We start from the raw sequence: 19,317 nt of genomic DNA, 5'->3' as shown, positions 1-19,317 counted from the left end.
TTTTATTCTCATTAAGAAAAAGAACTGTATATACTTAATAAATAAGGTAAAATAATGAACCTGGAACCAACCTTTAGATCTCTAATTAACATAAGAGTAGAAAATGGGTATATTTACCTAAATATGTTAAATGATAGCCATGATACATATTGAATGCTTCCTTAGGCAGGAGTTCAGGGAGACAGGGTAAATAAATAGAAAATAAATAGGCTTTGGAATTAAAAAATAATGATAGTAATAACAATTTGAATTCCTTATCATTTAGTACCTAATGGTTATGTGTTATGGAGCAAGGAACATAACTAACTTGACCTTGGTTTCTTTCATTCTTAAAATGAGTATAATAATGTCTATGTTATGTGACGATAGTGCAGATTGTTGGAGGTACATTAAAAAGACAGTACACAGTCTAGCACATAAAAGTCCTTAATCAATTTTAGTTATTATTATAATATTTTTGGTATCATTTTAATCACAATATTATTGGTTCACCTTCAGAAAATTACCTAGTTCATAACCCTATCCTCATCTTTACAGAAAATTCTAAAGCTTAATTACTTCATACTAACCAAACTATTAACTGACTTGTGACTGGTTTAAGTATTAGAATATTAACTTCTTAATTTAAAACACAAATTGGCTATACAGAGAGGGCAACACTGTACTTTGACAAAAAATTATATATCAAGACATATTTGAATATCATTACAAAAGGAGCTGAAAAATAGTGACAACAGCAAATATCAATTGGGTAATTACTATGTATGAAGCTGTTTTCTCATATTTTCTAATTTTATCCTATATAAAACCTGTAAATTAGGCATTATCCTCATCTGCACTTCACAGATGAAGTGAGGCCCAGAGGGATTCAGTATCTTGCTCAAGTTTACAGATCAAGCAAGTGATAGAACCAAATTGAATGTCAGCCCTTCCCATACCATTAATCTTTATATACTTCTACCTTCCTGGGCCCTAGTATATCTATTTTCATTAAGATAAGATACCTTAATAAAATATTCTCTACATGTTATTCTTTTGGGTATGTACTACAACAGAGAGCAGGTAGATTCAAAATCATGGTGGTTCTTCAAAATTTCTTTATTTCTCATTTATGTAAAAGTCCAGGTAGGTGGTCAGGGACAGAAATGTCAGCCCAATAATTATCAGGAATGCAGGCCCCCTGTCTCTTGTTATAAACACCTTTTTGCATGAAAATTCATACACCTTTCTCTACATATACCTTTTATGAAATAATATAGGATGGCTCTTCCAGCTCTCACTGTCATGCCTGCATTTCTGCTGGTGGGAAGAAGGGAAAAGGATAAGAGTTAAGTGGGCACCTGTTGCACTGCGCCAGTGGCCAGACGGGGCGCGCCGCTGGGAGGGAACATCGCTGGGGTTGCCACTCCTCCCGGGCCAGAGCAGTAACTGCCGCTTCGGGGGAGACAGAGCGTGCCATCGGGAGCGTGGCGCTCCAGGAATCTGAGGGTTATCCTCCAGGGCCAGCTGAGATGGGAACAGGGCTCTGAATCCCGGAGAGCCCATCCCACGGTTGTCATGGATGAGGGGAATAAACATGAATCATTGCAAACACTTCTCTGTTTGCCCGGAGAGCATGTGGGCACTTCCCTCTTAGTGAAGAAGCTCGTGGCACATCCCTCTAGTGGGGAAGGCTTCTTGTCCCTTTGTTCGAAGGCTTTTATTGAAAAGGTTATTAGTGGGGCTAGGTAACAGGAATGCACAGGTTATATCATTACATCCATATGTTAATGTTCACAGAGAATGGGTGATGTTTTGAAGAAAACAAATGGCAGGAACACAACAATTTACATGGGTCTGAGAGGAGACTAGTAAACAAGAGAGACGACCAAACATGAGAGTGTAGTAAACACAAGAGTGCCTAAGGGTATAGGGTTAGGGTCTGTTAATAATGTAAATTTTCTTCCCAGCATGAGCTGGCTACAGCTTTTGAGGGAAGAACAAAGCACACTTTAAAGAATTTATTTTTAGGCCTGATTTCTTGAGGAAACGCCAGATCCGGTTTAGAGCTGATTCCTGTATTGTTTCAAGCCTGATCCAGGTCCGGGGAGAGAGTTACCAAGGGACAAGGAGACTGTTTTCAGATAGAATGAGGACTTCAGCCATGTCCAAGCTAAGCTGAGGGGTGCAGGCCTTTTTGCCCTTTCTCTGTGTCCCCCAATTTCTTGTCTGCTGCCAATATTCGATTGGCACCTGTCTTAGGTTGTAGCTCAGCTAAAGGTAACTTACCCATCCTTGATAGCCAATCATCCATGGCAAAGCAGAGAGGCAGGAGCTACGCCCCTGGCAGGGGGGACAGGTTATGTCTCCTCAGGAGCCTGTTTCGCCAAGGCCTCCTGATTATTTCCAGCCTTGGGGCCCTCCAGCCTGTCAGCAGGGTTACAGCTCCTGAAACTGGACAGGGCGTTTCCTAACAAGCACTTTGTTTTTAAATGTTTGGGCCAGAATTTTCCCACAGTTCTGCTCCTATTCCATTGGCCATCACTTGGTCATATAGCACAACTAGCTGCAAAAGATGCTTTAAAAATGTATATTTGGTTGCAGATGGCCTGTACTAAGCTACTGTATATTAATATGAAAGAAAGTGAAAATCACCAGTCTATTCCACATCATCTTACTTCTATTTAAACTAAGAGTCAAGATTCAGCATATCCTCTCCCTTGAACATTGTTATGAATACACTAACACATCTCATAGCCTGTTCTTATACAACACATAGCCCGCCACAATTGAGTTTGCATTTTCTATAAATTTTTCCTTGCCAGTGATTTGTTATAATATCCATGGCTATAGCTCATTTTGAATTATCATCATTTAAAGTAGGTCTTTCCTTTACCTAACATGGGATCTACTTTTATTTCTTATCAAGGGAATTGTCCTTTTGGGGACCAAGATTGAAGATGATCTAATTTTCCTTGATCAAAGATCATCTCCTTGTGTTCTTACAAGATATTTGCTAGTCTTGGGAAGATTGGACTTGAATAAAAACAGAAATTACCAGTATGAGAATTTCCAAGAATAATAACTTAAAAAGATGTTCATAAAAATCCCACTGCCTATGTAAGGATAGGTGATCTGGTTTTCTTTTGATAGTCTTCTTTGGTTCTCCACTGACCAGTAACTACTTGACTAGGAACTTAGATGGATGGGTGGATAGATAGATAGATAGATAGATAGGTAGATAGACAGGCAGACAGATAGAGACTATGGTGAACAACAAGTCCTATGATTGTAAGCTGTAGGTCCAGGAAAGCCAATGTGCAGTTCTTGTCCAAGTTACAAACAAAAGCCAGTGGGATAATTTCCAGTCTGTGCATAGAAGACCAATGTCCCAGCTCAAAAATGGCCAGAGAGAGCAAATTCTTCCTTATTCTATCTGTTGTATATTCAAACATCCAAGGGATTGAATGAGGTTCACCCACTTTGGGGAGGATGATCTGCTTTACTCAATCTACTGATTCAAATCTCATTCAGAAACACTATCACAGATACACCCAGAATAGTGTTTAACCAAATATCTGGAAACTCCATGTCCCAGTTAATTTGACATATAAAATTAAACATCATAGTACTGGGGATAGTGCAGGAAAAAAATAGAGTCCTGATGAGAGCACTGCTAGCTTTGGCTAAACTGTTGAAAGAGAAGGCAGCGATAGACAACCAAACCGCAGTCATCTAAACTGCATTGGCAAAGCAGCTGTCCAGCGAACTGAGACTAAACAGACACCCACTTTGTAACATTTAGGACAGATGGGATTATTTCTTTCAAAAAAAAAAAAAAACCCCACAAAACAAAAATGAATGAACAAACAAAAGCACTATGAAACACTATTTGGCTCTGCCTGCATCATTTTTATTTTTCTTCTTCTCTTAGGCAATATTTTACCACCAGTTCATAAAATCATAACCTAACCTCCTTTTGACTTTGGACTTTAATGTGGTCAAGCTATCTAATGTTTTTAAAGTCTAGAAACTCAGATAATAGCACCACATCACTAGGATTAAATATGTTACTTCAAGGGACTTCAAGCATCAACATATGATGGCTGTTCAAATAGCAAAATTTATTGTATTTAAACAGTAACTTCATTTTGTGTTTTCTGCCAGTCAGAAAACAACCCAACCAGCTCACTTACATAAACAGCTGAAAATCAAATGGAAAGCCAGACAAATATTAGAATGAGCTTTTGACTTAAGCTGAAGGATTTCTGGGCCTCACTGTACACAAAGTTTCAAATGTCCACATCATGGTATTCCGAAGCCAAAGTAAATGTTGCTCTGCAACTATCGATGTGCATTCAGTTCTCCAGTGGCAGTCACTCTGAAGCGGAATGAGAGATGACACAGAAACAGACTCAGCTTGATCAGCAACCTTAGAACAGACACTCTGGCATGTCCTCGGTGGATGGCTCTGCTGCCCTGAGGAGGAAGACATAAATATTCCAGAAGGTGGATGAAGCTTTTGGTAGCTTAGACAGCTAACTGCAGAGGTTTTAACACATAAAATTGTGTCATTTTGGTGCACCGTAAATTTTCAGAGTGTCTCCAGATGATGCCTCAGATGACAGCTCTTCCTTTAATGGTAAAGATTCTCCATGACAGATGATGGACATGGGAGAGAAAGGCACCATAGGCAAGTGAAGATACATGTGGTTCTTGCTGGAAGCTGACAGCAACCTAATGCTGATTTGTCCACTCAGGCTGAGATAGTGTTTTATTGAGCCTGAGGGAGAGTATCTGCTTAACAATCATGAAAACCAAGTAACCCAGCAAATGGGATGCTTTGGTTCTTGGGACTTTTGCTAATCTGAAAGGCCTTGATTTTTCAACATGTTTTAAAAATTTTTATTTATTTACTTTTAGAGAGAAGGGATGGGAGGAAGAAAGGGAGAGAAACATTGATGTGAGACAGAAACATCAATCGGTTGCCTTTTGTACATACCCCTACCAGGGACCAAACCCATAACCCAGTCATGTGCCCTAACTGGGAATTGAACCTGCAACCATTTGCTTTGTAGGATGACGCCCAACCAAATGAGCCCTACCAGTCAAGGGTAATTTTTCAACACTTACTGGAATTCTTTGAACTTGGATGAGTCAGTTTTCCACCTCAGTGTATATTTAGGAGTTCAATGAATGTAACTGAGCTAGTGGAAGGGAATATGGCACAGACACTTGAATGGTGAGGAACTTATGATTAATACCGATCCCTGGACATATATCAAAAGGCTATTTATTTATTAAACAAATCATTATTGAATATCTACTGTCTGCCAGGCATTAAAGACAAATATGCTTGAGAGAAGAAGGAAAAATTGACAAAATATTACATAAATACATATGTAACTACAGACAGCTTTGTTCAATGCTACAAAAGCAGTGAGCAGCTAACAATCACAACAAGAGGCCCATCCTTTGCTGGCAGCTCAAGAAGCTCACTTGGGAAGCTGATATTAACTTTAAACCAAGCAGGAAAAAATAGCACTTACAATTATTTTTAAAGCCAAGTTTGCATTTACTTTTTTAATACAGCTTCAAAAAAAAAATACAATAACAGGATAGTTTTTCCATAGTCAAATATTACATCCACATAGCATTTATTAGTAAAAAGTATTTGAAAATATTATAGATTTATTTGAGAACCTTTTCAAATATTTATTGGCTGGGATATACTTACTTGTATCTTTCATTCTTTTTTTTTTAACTTTGTCTTTCTCTTATTGATTTAAAGGAATTCTCCTGGTATAGAAATGAACACTTTGTTTACATGCTGCAAATCTCTGTTTCTGGTGTTACTATTTTGATCATGGTATTCTAGTTTGTGCAGAGAATTTAATGTTAACATGGGAAAAATTAACAGTCTTCTTCACATTGTGTATGTCCAGGGGTGTGCCCCCCGTGGCCCACGGGCTGCAGGCAGCCCAGCATGGCTGTGAATGCGGCCCAACACAAAATGGTAAATTTACTTAGAACCTTTTTTTTGGCTCATCAGTTTTCATTAGTGTTTCTGAATTCATGTGTGGCCAAAGACAACCCTTCTTCTTCCAATGTGGCCCAAGGACGCCAAAAGTTTGGATACCTCTTTTGTTAAACCTTAAGATATTATTACTTACTATAGGGTTGTAAAAGTATTCTGTGTATTTTTAAATAAAATTTAGGGATTTACTGCTCACATGTACTCCACATTTAATTTGTTTTGGGGTATGTTTAAGGGAGATTTAAAAAAAAAATGTCTCTGCCATACAGTTAGCCAGTCACCACAGCATCATTTTCTGAAAACACCACTCTTCCTCGTTTATTTGAAATATTTTCTTTGTCATCTCCCAAGTGTCAATAGATGTTCATGTACTCTCTACTCTGTCCTCTTTTCCTTTTATTTTCATCTGCTTATCTTATAACCAATACATATTATCTTAATACTGTAGTTTTGTAACAAGTCATTCTATCTAAAAGGGTTGTTGCCCAACTTTGTTTTTAGGAGCATTTTAGGTATTTCCTAAAATTCCATACATTTTAGGGTCACCTTATTAGGATTTTGATTAGTGTTGAACTAAATCGGGGGGCAGAATAACCATCTTTACAGTATTGAATATTTCAGTTAATGACTCTAGTGTACACCTTCTCATTTTCAAGTTTTTGTGATTTGACTCCACTTTAAAAAGAAGTATTTAAAAATTAAAATTCAGTTTTCTTGGTTTTCAGTTACCTGAGGTTTGAGCCTGGAAACACAAGGGTTCCGAAAGTGCTTGTCATTCTTGATGTTTCAGAAAAGCATCCTTGTTCTGAAGTCTGAAGATTTAGGAAACGAAACCTCTAGTAAAATCATGATTCTGAGCAAGCGCAATGTTTTTTTGAACCATTCTTTGGGATTACAAACACCATTTTATCTCAGGAATTCCCTTCTACCGTGATGTTTGCCGAATCGCGGGAGAGTTTTTCCCTATTGCCTGTCTTATTTCTAAATTCCACCAAGAAAATGGCACATCTACAGGAAGTAATGTTCAACTTCAGTCTCATTCAGTTCTGCAGAGTTTTCGTTTCAATTCAAAACTTCTGACAGCCAGTGCAGCAATGTTGAAAAGAAAATGAAATTATAGCATAACTTCATTTGTTTCATATAGTCATTTTGGCTTTGAAATAATCTTCTAGAGTTTACTTCTCTAGCTTCAAACATCTGTTATGTTTTTTTTTTTTCTGTTTTTCTAAGGCTCTGTTAAACACGGTAATACATTTTATAGTCTTTTCTAATAAATGCGCAAAGAAAGCATCTTTTCTAGAAATCCAGTAGATGGCAGCATAGAGCTACTGTTCCCACAAGGATGTGCCTTAGGTTCTGCTGACTAGAATCAAGACATAAACAGTGAGTCCCTGATACAGAATATGAGCTGAGCATGTAAGCTGAGTCCAACCCAGCTAACAAATACAACATGTTCAAGTTTCCTGTGTACCAGCCAATGGGCATTCAGAATGAAAACTAATTGCAAATACCAAATTAACGGAAAACGAATGACTATTACACACTGGCTGATTCACCAGCATCATTTAAAAAGTAGTAAAAAAAAATTATAAATTTGAATATTCTTTATTGGCTATTTATGGGAAAAAAACTAAAATCATAAGTTCTTCATGCTGATTACTTTCTTACCAGGGTTGATGTCAAAGGGAGTTAAATGCTGTTTGGACACAGGGCCCGCCCCAGCCATTGGCAAGTCTCAAGGGACAGAGATGTACCTGCTTCCTAAGCTGGAGGGCGGAGTCTCAGCTCACTTCCTCAAAATAACAGGAACCTTGGAGTCTTCTTTCCATGAGCCTAGCATGACTTCCAGCTTGTTCCTTAATGACCATCTTTTCTGACCTTCAATTACATAACTTATAAAATTGCAAAAGATCCTTCCATGCTTCCTTCTCTTTGGTGGGGACTGAAGGAAGAGAAAGGCAAAGTACCAGGTCTCAGGAATACAATGGTGGACTCTACGACCACCAACAAAAGCTTGAACCCAACTCCACACCATTAACTATTCAAACGAGAACAAATTATTCAAGCCTTCTAAACCTCAATCATCTCCACTGCTGTATAGGTCTAGCTTATGAGACTAGGATATGTTCAGTCTGTTTTCTCTGCTGAATACATTTCAGCTATTATTATTCAAAACATAAATTTTGCTGTGACCTTGACATTAAACATCTGTATGGACTTAGGTAAATCATACAGCCTCTCAAAGTCTCAGCTTCCTCCTCTCTAAATAAAAGTTGGATTTCAACCACATTTGATTCAAATATATTATATTTTATGTGTGTGTGTGTGTGTGTGTATATATATATATATATATATATCTCCTTCAGAAAATATATCTGAAGGAACCTAAAACACTAATTCAAAAAACATAAGTTCATTGCAGTGCATTGCAGTGTTCATTGCTGTGATTTACAGTCACCAAGGTGAACAGCTATGGGACATTTACACAACGGAATACTACTTGGCCCCAAAAAAGAAGAGGGAAATTTTACCCTTTGCAAGAGTGTGGATGGACCTGGAGAACATTATGCAAGTGAAATAATAAGCCAGTCAGAGAAAGACAAATACCATATGATTTCACTCATAAGTGGCATGTGGAATCTAATGAAGAGACCAAACTAACAAAGGAAAATGGGGACCGACTCATAGATGGAGAGCAGGATGCCAGCTAAAGGTGGGGAGGATGGGAGGTAGAGAGATTGAGCAAAAACGAAAAAAGGGCTCAGGAACGTGGACCACAGTGCGGTGACTGCTGCGGGGAGGGGAGTATAAGGGAACTAAAAGATGACAGAAAAAATACAATTAAGATTAAATAAGGTATATTATAAAATATATATGTAAATACATATACATGTAAATTATATATACATGTAAAATATATATTTGTAAATTATATATACATTTAAAATGTATGCATACATATATAATGCTTTTATAAATTTAAAAGTACCATATAAATGAGAAGTATATTCCCTAAGTGGAAATCTGGAGGAATTAGACTAACTTGGCTGACAGGTATTTTCATGGAAGGGGCCAGGTATAGGGACTGAGTCAATCAGGAAGTTGTTCACATGGTCTATAAGTACAGTTGATGTAATCAGAACATAATCATGTTAAATATGATGGATGTTAAACACGAGACAGAGGCAACATAACCAGGCCAGGAACACTGGCTGAGGCTGGCTGCATATGCTATATGAACGGAAGAAACCTCAGGTCCAGGCACTGTTTGACCATCCACCCTCAGAAGAGACTTTACCACAGTTCCATGAACGCCAAGCCCTTGGTAATTCCCAGCCTGCCTGCATGGTCTGCTGATATGAATTAGTAGCTTTCACCCTTCCCAGAAAAAACTACCCTACAGGTTTGCCAGAAGTTTCTGAAACTCCGGTAGTCCTCAAGGAGAAAAGGACTCCTATTCAGGCGGACATGACAAATGTGAATGAGGTTTGTATTTAGCTGGATGATTCTTTACCATTACTTATCAAGAGAACCTGAGGAAACGTCATGTACACCTTTGAATGGAGCGGGAAGAAGAGACCATGGTGGGGTGTTCAGACGCAGATCAGGCTGGTGAAGTGCTCTGTGAGGGCCAGGAGACAGGGGAGAAGCAGACACCTGGTGGATATGGAAAGAGATCTCCCAGACTGGAAGAGAAAACGAGAAATTCACCAACACTGGTCAGAGCTCTAAAGTTTAGTCTCTCAGCACCAATCGTCCAAGAATTCAGTGATGATGAAAACAGAAGCTGTGAAGTCCTGATAAAATTCATCATCATGGTTAATCCTCAGCCAGGAGCAAAATGAATTTATAAGATATGCCAGGCAAACCAAAGGAAAGCCAGAGGCTTCTTGGTGAATGTCGCAAATTGGCACTAGAAAGGCACCTGGAGATGGTCTAGGCCAAGGACTTGGGGAGCACACCATCTTGGCCAGGGTTTGCAGACATTCCCTGGCCCCCTAGGGCCCTTCACTGAGGAACATTTGGCTTCAGACACATCTTCCATGGTCAGCAAGCACACAGGAAGGACGCAGTAGGGAAGACTTTCCCCTGATTTCACTGTTGTGCCAGCAACAGCCTGGTGGTGCTTCATTAATGCACAACTCCCTGCTCCTGCACATCCTTTTCCCTAGAGACGTCAAATGTGGTTTCCTGCATGCAGTCTCTGATAAATGGTTGTAACAGTTTGGTAGCACTTATGAAACTCTTTATATGTATTAACTTAATCCTCACTACAACCCTATGAAGGTTAAAAAACCCATTTTATTCAGGAAGAAAATGAGACACATAATTTAAATAACTCAGTAGATGATATTTAGTAAACAGTATACAAAGCTATGATTAATTCTGGAACCCAGGTTTTTAAATACACCAAGACACAGTAAGCAGCAAAGCTGCCCTCATAAATAAATAAAGATTAGAACTTGAAGTAAAATGTACTTTAAAATGCCTTCCTCAGGGAAGGGTCAAGTCAAAGAACATGTATAAAAGACCCATGGACAAAACCAAAGTGGGGAAGGATTGAGGGAGGGAGGTGGGGGAAGGGGCAGGGGAAGGTGGAGACAAATGTATTTGAACAATTTAAAAAAAAAAAAAATCAAATAAATAAATAAATAAATAAAATGCCTTCCTTCAGTCCCATCAATAATTCTGTATATGTTATCCCTTGAAATTTCAGTGTTATCAATTCAATATAGATTGAATAAATTAATAAGCAAGATTACTCAGCACATTAAAAACTGTAAATATTGATATACATGGTTTCCAGTCAAAATGAAAATACGAGTTCAATATATGGAAGCAGCATTTTATTTATTACCTTCTGTTTAATTATATTGCAGAATGACCAAAAGATAGGAGTGTAACAGTAATTCCCTACATTAATCATTTTATATGCACAATTTTAAAGAACAATATATATAGTTTTTATTTTATGCTCTTTTTCTCATATTTATTAAACCATAATTTTGCCCTTTAAACTGAATAATAAAGAATTCAGAGCTGCATTTTGAATGTTTTATTTATTTAATTATTGTGATCATTAATGTTTAGTTTATTTTACAAAACTGCTCACCGCCAGTGGATGCGGGGTAGGGAAGGCTGGTACTTCACCAGAGATAATTAGAGAAACACTGATGTTAGATCTACAAAAGTGAGTTAAACTAAGAATTTTCCTGCAACAGAGTCTGATGGATCTGTCATCTAAGGTAAATTCATTGACAGACAAACAAAACCAAAATAATTATGTTTTAACCTAAACAGATCTCAGGGTCATTTCCTGGCTCAGAATGACTAGTGTTTTTCAGCTATTATCTGCTTTTTAAGCAGCTCAGGTAAAGAAGTTATGAAGAATGGCTTGCCTCCCAGCCTTTACGGAGATTCCCGGATGTCTCACACAACGTTTCTGTGCATCAGTCTTCGGACAGAACTTAGGCTAATGTCCAGTTACAACAAAAAGGGGCCTTCGCTTATCTTTTAGGTTTGGAAACACTAATTCCTGAATAATGTGGGGTGCTATTACTAAGAAGAGAGAGGGCAAAATAGATGTTGGGATAAGAAACTAAGTAATCTCTGCCACATTAAGTGAGATACAAATTACACATTAGTGAATAAAATTAACATGCAATCTAAAAGACAGGAGAGAAGTGCAAATAAAATGATAAGGGAATCTGAGCAAAAATGAGTTTCTGTGGAAAGTAACTTCACAGGACGATCTGATCATAAATTCTTAACTGGGCAGGTCAGGTGAGTAGTCATGCCCCAGGCCTGTAACTTCCTTAGTGAAAGGTTTTAAGCCAGCCCTGTCCATTGTTCTTGTGCATCTAGGTTAACACAACTTTCAGATAAGTGTAAACACCCTCAAGAAAGTACATAATCTTGTTAATCTCCTTAATCCCCACCTTGTTTTTTACCACCTGCCTGTAATCTTCCTTAATTTCAATTGCATTTTTTAAAAAAACCCTGCAAAACTGTTGTTTTTCTGAAGCACTTGTTATCAGTTTGTGATTATTATCAGTTTGTCTCAAATTCTTATAAAAATCCTCTACAAGTTTGGACATTTCTTACTTTGGCAGGGCATTAATTTCTTGTAATAGGAGGAAACCATCATCAAAAAGGAACAGGAGATAATACCCGTTGAAAATCACCATAAACCAAGCACTGTGCTGGGTGAAATTCACACGTAACATCATACAAAATTTCCCGTAGCAATCCTCCCCAGGTAGGAAAGATAACAATTTCAAAATTACACGGTTGATATGTGGTAGAATCCTGATCATGAACGAAGTGATAAGAAGCTTCTAGCCCAAGGAAACATGTAAAATGAGCAAAGAGGAAACTGCAGGACATGTGTACCAATGGTGGTTAGTTAGTTTCACTGGAAAACAGAGATCCTGCAGGGGGAACAAGACAGCCTGAGGCTGGATCATGCATAGGATGGAAACCAGCCTCAAGAATGAAAAATTCAGTCTCTTACATGATGGGATTGTGAAAAACACCTCAGATCTAGGAAAAAGCCTGGGAGAATAAGAGGATTGGGAGTGGGGAGTGATCATTTTTAAAAATAGAGTTGAGGGGAATGAGAGTAACTCAAGGGTGTGTTAGAAGATGTCTTATTCAACATGTTAGGGTCACTACCTAGTCATATTTTTAAAGTGGTCAGAGCAGGAAATTATATAATGTGATACATATATGCATTAAACATTTGTCTCCATATCCATAAAAGTAAATAGATGGATTATATTTTGATATAAAGACAAAGAATGGTTAGAATTTTTTTTGCATAAGCTACCTCATAATGCATCATCTATAATTTACAGGTTTTTCATAAATGCTAATATAACATTGTGAAGCAAACTGAGTTCAGAATCCTGCAGATTTTTACAGTTCCTCCTAAACTTTTAGATATGACTTGATACTTTGTTTTGATTACTTGGCTTTATTAATTCCAAAGCATTAAAGTGATTTTTTTGAACTCCATTTTACACTCATATTTCATCAATTACTTAGTATCTTATTAAGTTATATAATTACAAGTACCTATGCAAAGTTACATTATTTCTATTCATCAAAACTTAATTCATAGATTGCTTCAGCACTACCCTTAAAAAAATACGCTCTATCCTCTTTCTACCTTATATTGTGACACATTGTTTATATGCTTGTGTGTTGTGACCTTTCAAGGCCGGACAGGTTCAGACGGATTCGTGCAGAGGGAAGAATATTCGCAGAGCCGTTAGGATGTCTGGCATGCCTTTATTCAAGGGTGGACGATCCACACACGTTGCAAGCTGCGTGTCACGCTGCATGTCACCTGTCCTGCTGCATGGTGCCTAGTGTGGCCCTTGCATTTCCCCTGCATATCACCCAGTGGGGGGAGAGTCTCTACCCTCTAAAATACTAGAAACAAATGAAGCTGGCAGGGTCCAAACAGATCTTATGCAACACAGCTTCATACCACTCATGCGAGCCCCCTCGAGGCTATGGGAACCGTTTATTGGATCCAGACTCAAGGCTATGAGACCGAGTCTCAAGGTTATGAGAACACTACTTTATCTGACCCATTCAAGGTTGAGAGAAACTGCTTCCCTTAGTTACCCAGACACCTGGGTGAGGAAGCCTGCCTGCCTCCATTTACCCTACAACGTGTCACCTTTCATATAATGGTGAGCTAGAGGACTTTTGAGATCATAAAGTTAAGTACCTACATCCTGTAGATTAAAGCTGTTCATGGAAATATAATGTAAATTTAGATTAGTCATATTAAAAAGTGAAAAGCAGACACATTAAATTAATTTTTAAATATACCTATAGCCAAAATGTTATCATTAAACAAATAAGCAATATAAAAATAGTTATCAATAAAATACTTTATATTTTTTGTACTAAGTCTTTGAATCCCAAAATGTATTTCACATTTATAACACATCTCAGTTTGGATTCACCACATTTCCAGGTCCATGTGACCAGTATTTTACTGTACTGGACAGGGCAGGTTTGGGTGTCTTGAGATGATGCATCTCTGGTTCAGGAAGTTTAAATGACTTGGTCCAGATCACCTAACCATGATTAGTCTTAGCTTAGCACCCACTTCCTGCCCCCAACATTATGAGTAAGGAATAGTACTAATGTAGATTGCCAAACCTAACAGAAGTTTTCCAGATCTAATATTGCATTTTTCTAATTATAAAATATAATCTTATTGTAAAGAACATTTATTAATTTTTTTAATCCTCACCCCAGGATATGTTGTTGGGAAATGCCCTGTCTGGTTTCAGGAACTGTAGCCCCACCAACAGGTGAGAGGGCCCCAAGGCTAGAAATATTCAAGGAGGCCTTGGGAAAACAGGCCCCTGAGGAGATGAAACCTGTCCCCATGGCAGGGACGCAGCCCCTGTCTCCTTCACATCACCCTGCTTGGCCCTGTGATGGTTGGTAGTCAATGGCAGGTAAGATTCCTCAAGAGGAGGGACAACCTAAGCCAGACAGCTGATATGGGCAACAGGTCAAGGACTTGGGGGACAAGGAGAAAGGGCAAAAAGACCTGCACCCCTTGGCTTGGCTTGGACATGGCCAGGGTCCTAGTTCTATCTGAGAGAAGCCTCTTTGTCTCTTGGAGGCTCCCTCCCCCAGCCTGGCTCAAGCTCGAAAAAATACTGGAGACAGTCCTAAACTGGATCTGGTGGTTCCCAGGGGAAATCAGGCCTAGAAGTAAAGTCTTCAAAGCATGCTTTGTTTCTCCCTCAAAAGCTATGATAGCCAGCTCATGCTGGGAAGGAAATTTACATTTTTCACAGTCCCTGACCCTAAACCCTTTGGCGCTCTCATGTTTATGCTCTCGTGTTTAATATTTTCCTCTCACACCCATGTAAATCGGTGTGTTCCTGCCATTTATTTTCTTCAAAACATCATCTATTCTCTGTAAACATTAACATACTAATGTAATGAGAAAACATGTATATTCCTATTGCCTAGTCCCATTGATAACTTTTTCAATAAAAGCCTTTGGATAAAGGGACTCGGGGGCCTTCTCCACTAGAGGGAAGAGCCGTGTGCCCTCTCCTGGCAAACAGAGAAGTGTTTGGGACGACTCGTGTTTATTCCCTCATCCGTGACAACCCCGGGATGGGCTCTGCGGGATTCAGAGCCCCGCTCACACCTCAGCTGGCCCCGGAGAGTGACCCTCAGATCCAGCAGTCCCATGCTCCCCCACAACAATATGTTTATTTTTTAGTGGATTTTAGAGTGAGGAAAAGAGAGAGAGAGAGAGAGAGAGAGATAATCATCTATGTGAAAGAAAAACATCAATCAGTTGCCTCCCATATGTGCCCGGACCAGACGGAACTGGCAACCTGTGTGTGTGCCCTGAGCGGAATCGCACTGTAACCCTTTGGGGCACAGGATGATGCTCCAACCAGCTTAGCCACCCGGCCAGGATTATCGTAGAGAATGTTTTTAAAAATCTAGGAATATATTCAGAAAATAAAAATCACTCCTGAGAATGATTAAGAATATTTAAAAACTATGAAAAATACCATATGCATTAAAAATATTTAAATATTCCAAATACTGTTTTGAGGTTTACTCCTTTTCTAGTCTTTGACATTTTTTTCTGTGTTCTTAAAGATTTCTTTCTTTTTTTATTATAAATTATTCTCTTTCTCTCTGCATTTAAAATCTTGTGTAAGTTTTAATTCTACTATCAAAAGAGTAGCAGCTGTCCAAAACATCGTTTATTAGCCTGGGGGTGGAAAGACACAGCCGGGTTCTGGCCTCATTCGATGTTTAAACACTTCTAATGATCCCCAAGAAAGCCTGCCTGAGTCTTTCGGCTGTTAAGAAAGATACACACCAGGTAAAGAGATGCATTTATCCCAGATCAACTTATCCTTAGAGTAAAATAATTTTTTCCATAAAATAAAATACCCTTCCTCAAGACACTCTGAAATGTGTCACTGGGGCTGTGGCATTTTGTAGTTTAAACATATTAATTTCCTTATCTTTAGTTTTACATGACAGCCCAAACAAGGTCCACATAGAATGGAAAGTCAGAATGTTCTGCATAAGAATCAAGTTCTGACACTCTCATATAAAGAGTCATTCTCTGCACACAAATAAAGCTATGATTTAAAAATAAACACACAACAAGGATGAAAAACAAAGAGGGAACAGGGTTTTGCTTTTAAAATGAATCCAACAATCAACTGGCAAACCACCCCCCGAACCATGTGTGGTTTAGAATGCAGCACCAAATTCTCACAGCCAACCACTCGCCACAGTTTTTCACGTTTGGCTTCTCCCATCTAGTCTGTTCTTGAACACATTTGACCTGGCTTTGCTAATGCATTTAAAGGCGATCTGCGCTGACTAGAGCTCCCAGCTGGGCAGGAAGATTTCCTGGCATCAGCCCATGCAAAACAGGCAGCATCTCTCTAGCCCTGCTCACACACCTTCACAACGATTTTACAGCATGAATTCAGGCAGGAGAAGCCTTAGCAGAACTGTGTGTGTGGTGGCTTCTAGAGTCTGAAGGGGAGGGTGTTGATTGGAGCAGTTTCAAAGGGAAATTTTTGGTACTCGGTGCCCTTTGCTGGAAAAATGAGCTTGGCATTCCAAAGCCCTCCGAAATTTACCTCAAAAATCCACCAGTCTTACCTCTTCATAAATATTAATATAAAACTCTTTCAGTCAAATTGAGTTATTTAATATTACCTCAATAAATGATACTTTTGTACCCTTGTTCATGCATGACATGCCCTTCCGCCCTCTGCTATGGCTCTTTAAATCCTACTTGTTCTTAAACTGCCACTTTCATGGAGCTTCTGTGTTTCCTTAGCCTGTTTGCCCTGCCTGCATTCCCAAGACACTGACTGACAGGAGGTCGCACATAACTAGTGCTTTATGAATTCCCACCTGTATTACTATCCAAATGTATGGACTGAACATCTGCCATGAGCCAGGCCTCGTGCTATGAGCTGAAGATACAATGGTGAGCAACCCAATGCAAGACTCCACCTTCATAGGGCTTACAGGCTGCAGTGAGAGATACACATCAACACGATCACGCTGAAGCTTTCCTCCCTCTGAAGTTTGAGATGTGCTTCTTATTGTACACTTACTGTAGATTGTTTAAAAAAGAAGGAAAGAAACTCCCATTGAGCATTGCTGCATTCCAGATACCAGGACACACCACTTATACAGACTATCTCCCGTCCTTACAACAACCTGTAATTCTAGCATTGTTCATCTGCTACGCACATGAGGGATCCGAGACCCAAGAGAACCAGCAACTGGCCCCTGGTGCCAGCCCGAGAACATGTACTCCTTAAATATTTACTGAATAAATGATTGAGTGATTGAAAATCAGATGTATAGTCTGGCAACTCATAACTATACTACAACATCACAGAAATTAAAAAATACATATTGGTTTAAAAATATTTCAAACTAACCATAAGAGCAAACAAATAGTAATCAGAACAAATGCTTGTTTCCTCCTCCCCGTCCAAATGTTTTTAAAAGCTTAAACGTCTCTATTTTACTATGTCTCCCATTCTTTAATACATAAACGCACACTTTTATTCTTTCTCAACGTATTTTTCCAGGGTGATTTGAAGTCCACTGTTTGCCTGCAGTAACTCAGGAACATACAGCGTATTTTGAGAGAGCCCTTGGATCCATGAGAATATGTTTAATGGAGACGGCTGGACATGCCCTTCAAAACATGCACCCCATGCCATCTGATAGTGCAAGGCTGTGTAAATGGATCTACTCTTCTATCTTCAAATTAGACTTGAAAGACCACTCAAAAATGAGCAGAAATCCTGTCTTAAAGGTTGACATCTGTCTTTCCCTTTATGCTGGTGTTTGATCTAATATAAACCACCTGTAACAAAAAGAATCCTGAAGACTCTGTTGGGCTTCAAGCCTAACAAATTCAGAAGAAAAAAAAATCAACTCTCCTCACAATATAAAGTAGAGGAATATGTTTTTGTTTGTTTAGGTGTTATCTTTTTGTTGTTCTTTTGTTATGGCTTTTCAGGCCTGAAGATTTATCAATAACAAGCTGGTTTTAGCAATATGTGCTATCCCAGTGCAGCAATTGTCCACTGGTGTGCCACAGAATTTTAGTAATCAGTCTATGTGTATCATGCGATGGAAAAGGTTGACAACGGCTGTCCTGGAGCACTGTGGCAAGATGGAAACTCACCAGGTTTAAGTCAAAGTAGGACGTGTGAATAGTTGAGAGGCAGAAGGCAGAGTATGTGGATGGAGAATACAGGATTCTACTTTTGCCCTTTCCTTTTACAGAGAAACACAACAATTTAAATCAGAGAAAAATGATGGCAAAGGCAGAAGAAAAGAAGGCATACTAACATGAAGAAAATGGGAGAAAAGGACTCATTTTTTGTCATCTGTAAAATGGGGTAATAATTTCAGAACCACTGTACTGCAAAACTCCAAAGGATACCTGCCACTCACATGAGAACTGGCCACACACTGCCGCTCCAAGCTCCCTCACAGAGTTAAGTGTACAGGACAGTGTCTGGCATATAGTTAACATGCAAACAACTTCTGGTTATTTTATCTCCCCAAATGTTCTTCTGCTCTACTGCCTGGTTGCATAGTGACCAGTTGTCCCCTTTATCCACCCATTTCCTCAGCAATATATTTGTTACTAAAGCCATAATTCTCCATAACTTCTTCCCTAAGCCTAGATCACTGGCAATTTCCCATTGAAAATCCTAATTTTTAGCTCAGATTATCTTCTTTCCTGGAACTCTGACAATTGCTCATCAATGAACTTAGGACAGCCGTCCACCTAGACCTGCGGCGCGCAGCCACTGGCGACCTTCCTTTGCTGAGCACTTGAAATGGGTAAGTCCAAACTGAGATGTGCCAGATAACACACCGGATTTATAGACTCAACATGAAAGATGAAAGTAAAATGATGCATTAATAATTTTTCATAGTGATAACTTTTAAAGTGAAATGTATGGTATATTGGGTTGAATAAAATATATTATTAAAATTAATTTTGCCTGTGTTGTTTTGCTTTTTTAAATGTACCTACTGGAAAATATTTATGTTATATATTTATTTTTAGAGAGGTGGAAGGGAGGGGAAAGAGAGGGAGAAAAACATCAATCATTGCCTCTCTTATGTGCTCTGACCAGGGACCGAACCCACAACATGGGCATGTACCCTTAATAGATCTCGAACCAGCGACCTTTTGTTTTGTGGGATGACGCCCAATCTACCGA

This window comes from Pteronotus mesoamericanus, unplaced genomic scaffold, assembly GCF_021234165.1.
Source record: "Pteronotus mesoamericanus isolate MK-2021 breed Mesoamerican mustached bat unplaced genomic scaffold, CSHL_Meso_final scaffold_651, whole genome shotgun sequence".
Taxonomy (NCBI): domain Eukaryota; kingdom Metazoa; phylum Chordata; class Mammalia; order Chiroptera; family Mormoopidae; genus Pteronotus; species Pteronotus mesoamericanus.
Note: the sequence above shows the minus strand (reverse complement) of the source record.